General features: G+C 50.8%; 1 pseudogene across 1 annotated transcript; it reads right to left on the reverse strand.

Moving 5' to 3' along the window:
- Window positions 1-6: 6 nt before the first annotated feature.
- Window positions 7-2,701, reverse strand: LOC105536678 (annotated as a pseudogene). The gene is made up of 2 exons (XR_001005622.1): window positions 2,626-2,701; window positions 7-2,572 (listed from the first exon to the last, which is right to left on the reverse strand). The product of XR_001005622.1 is annotated as a coatomer subunit gamma-1 pseudogene (transcript).
- Between the last annotated feature and the right edge of the window lie 663 nt (window positions 2,702-3,364).

Below are 3,364 nucleotides of genomic sequence, written 5' to 3' on the forward strand. Positions count from 1 at the left end.
TGGGGAAGGGTATAAGGTCCTATGCAGGCTGGCTCCTTGGCCCACAGATGCCAAGATGATGTCTACTGGCAGCTCCTCCAAACTTCTGGGTGTCAACTGCGTTGTCACTGTGTCCAAAAGCAGCAGCCGAGAGTGCACTAGGATGTCATGACCACCCCGGAACACACCAGCCAGGAGCAACATGTGGGTGTTCTTGTTACCCGGCACTTTGACCTCTCACAAGGGTTCACTCCCAAGAACGTCACAATATTACCCACAGCCTCTTCAAGTGCCTTGATGGTAGACAAGCTGAACGTTTCCTCCTTCTCAGATTCATCCCCTACCTCATCCCAGGCTGCTTCGAAGTTCAGTTTCATGACTTTTGAATGTGATCAGCTACAGTAACTTCCAGATCTTCCAGCACATACTCATCCTCATAGCCTTCGTCATCCATCTCCCCAGTGGTGGGATCACGGTCCTTGACAGTGAGCTTCATCATGCAGCTGAATGTGCAGGTTGTGGCATCTTCTCTGGGCAGTGCCACCAGTGTGTAGCAGGTCCCAGGCTGGTTGTAGGGCAGGCTCTGCGTAGGCACGTAACAGAGCACCTCATAGGCCTCAGTGGGCTCCATGTGCACTGTGACATTCTCCAAGGTCTGGTCATTGACTGTGTTTTGCAGTCAAACTGAAACACCATGTGGTTGGTGAAGGTGTGTTTGGTGCAGCGGATGACAGACCCCCGTCTCTGACTCAGTGAGGGCCACGGGCTCAGGTGAGGACTTGAAGAAGGGCCCAAGTCCCTGGAACTCTGGCACCGCCACCAACTGCTCCTGAAGATCTCCTGCCTGGTAGCTGCCATTTTCTCAGGCTGTTTGACAGCTGTGATGGGAGTACTTTCTGTTCTCTGCTCTGCCGTGGGTGCCGTGGCCAGGGGCACAGACTTGAGGTCAAAAGGTTTTTCTGATGGTTCTAGAGTGTACTGCTGCAGAGCCCTCTCCAGACCAGGACGGACACAGTCAGACCATTTAGGATATAGCCTGCATTGAGGGCTTTCTGCTTCTGCTCCAGGACATTTAGGTAGAAGGTGGCTCGGTCCCTTACTTCATTGCCATCATCCATCACACACCTCTTCAGCAACACCAAGATACTGGGTAACATCTCTTCATTCTGGGCTCCAATCTTGGCCAGAGCACTCACAGCACCTGCCCAGACCTCCTCATGCTCCAAGACCACTCGGTTATAGATGAAGTGGATGTACTTTGAGGGATTGGTGGTCTTGGACCCCTCCTGGCCCAGAGATGTAGAATACGGGTGGCCAGCACTGTGAACTCGCAGTCCTCGATGAACTCGCACAGATGTGACAGCCCTGTCTCCTTGCTCTCTGAGTTCTCCTCAATGATGCTGATGATGCAGTCCACGGTGGTGTGCTTGTACTCAAAACCACCCTCTTCCCACAGCATGGTGACCAGGAAGTTCATGAGGATGGCATGTTTGCGAGGATACTTCTGACACAGGGCACTGATAGCCTGGACAACCACCACCTTGAATTCATCCAAGATCTCTGACATGAAGGAGGAGAACTGCTTCATGAGGTGGTCGATGCTGCTGTCACTGCCCCTCTTAAGGAGGGTGGTGATGGCCAGCATGGCACGGCTGCGGTTTCAGTCTGTGACCAGGTTCTCCAGATCCAGATTACAAGCTGTCACAGCTGACAGATGCTTCATGGCAACCTTACTGAGGGTGGGAACAGCAGCATAGTGGACAGCAGCCTTGGGTGAGCTGCAGAAAAACTGGAGCACTGACACAGCAAGGGGCAGCTCTTTGGCACTGCAGCCTGGCAGATTGACAGTGACCAAGGCGGCTTTGTACACCACCATCTTGTGCTTGTTTCTCAAGCAGCTGTCGATGAAGTCAAACAGTGGGCTGTCACGGCTGCCATCCTCCTCTTCCAGCTGCTTGCTGGCCACCCAGATCATCATGCAGTAGGCAAAGGGAGACTTAAGGCCATGCCAGGTGACCTTGCTGATCATCTTATTGGTGGCCAGGTGGTCATTCTTACGCACGTGGTACAGGAGCCCTAGGGCGTGGTACTGGACCATGATCTTATCACTGGATGCCGCCTCCTGAGCCTCATTCACCCAGTGCTTGACCACATCAAAGCTGCACTTCAGCAGGTGCAGGGAAGACATGAGGGCAGAGCTGGAGCCACTGGGCACCTTGTCCACAGTGGCTTGTTTCATGTAGCACTCAGTAGCCTGCAGCATGGTGCCATCAGTGATCTGGCAGAGGCCTCGCACAGCCGGGCCCCGGTGGTTGTCCTCTTTCCCAGTCATGTATTTTGTTAGGCTGCTGGTGACAATGATGACATCCTCTGCGATGCAAGACATCTCCTTGATGGTCAAGTAGCACATCCGATGGAGTGTGGGATCATTGGACTGAAAGAGCTTGGTCATGGCAAAGAAGGCCTCGGCAAAGAAGGCCTCGGTCGCTTCCGTGGTCCCCAGGTGCTCCCCCTGGTTTATAGGATAAAGAATCTTGGTGAGGATGTGGGCACATTTCCAAGGGTTGATGGGAGTTTCATTAAATACACCGGCCTCCTGGAGTACGGTACTCTTCTCAAGGTGCTCGAATGGGTTGGAGCCTCCACCCGACTCTTCGTCCTTCTTGTCGAATTTCTTCAACATAGTGGAGTCGGTGGGGTGCAATGCAGCAACGCAATGCTCAAGGGGCACGGCACAGAGTTCTTTTGTTTGTTTGTTTGTTGTTTGAGACAGAGTCTCTCTCTGCTGCCCAGGCTGAAGTGCAGTGGTGCAATATCAGCTCACTACAACCTCTGCCTCCCAGGTTCGAGCGATTCTTGTCCCTCAGCCTTCCAAGTAGCTGGGATTTACAGGCATGCACCACCATGCCCTGCTGCCTGGCTAAGTTTTGTATTTTTAGTAGAGACAGGGTTTCGTCATGTTGGCCAGGCTGGTCTCAAACTCCTGGCCTCAAGTGATTGGCCCCCCTCGGCCTCCCAAAGTGCTGGGATTATAGGCATGAGCCACCGTGCCTGACCAAGAAAGAGATTTTCATTAGATACCAACAATAGCAGGCTGGCTTATTTTATGATGTCTAATATCCTTAATAAAATGTCAAATGTTTTTGAAACATGGTAGATACAATTAAAATCCCCTGTGAACCTCTCCTGAATCTCATTCCCTTGTCTTCTACTGTATGTATAACCATTTTTTAAAATGTATTTATACTTTTTCTACATGTGTATGTATATACAAATAATATGTGAAATTTCACCTGTTAAGTAAAAAATGAAAATTAAAACATTTTAAGTACCAGATTGTACATTTCTTTCTGCAATTTGTCTTATCTTGTCTTTTTCAGATTTA

The sequence above is a fragment of the Mandrillus leucophaeus genome, unplaced genomic scaffold (genome assembly GCF_000951045.1).
Source record: "Mandrillus leucophaeus isolate KB7577 unplaced genomic scaffold, Mleu.le_1.0 Scaffold1620, whole genome shotgun sequence".
Classification (NCBI taxonomy): domain Eukaryota; kingdom Metazoa; phylum Chordata; class Mammalia; order Primates; family Cercopithecidae; genus Mandrillus; species Mandrillus leucophaeus.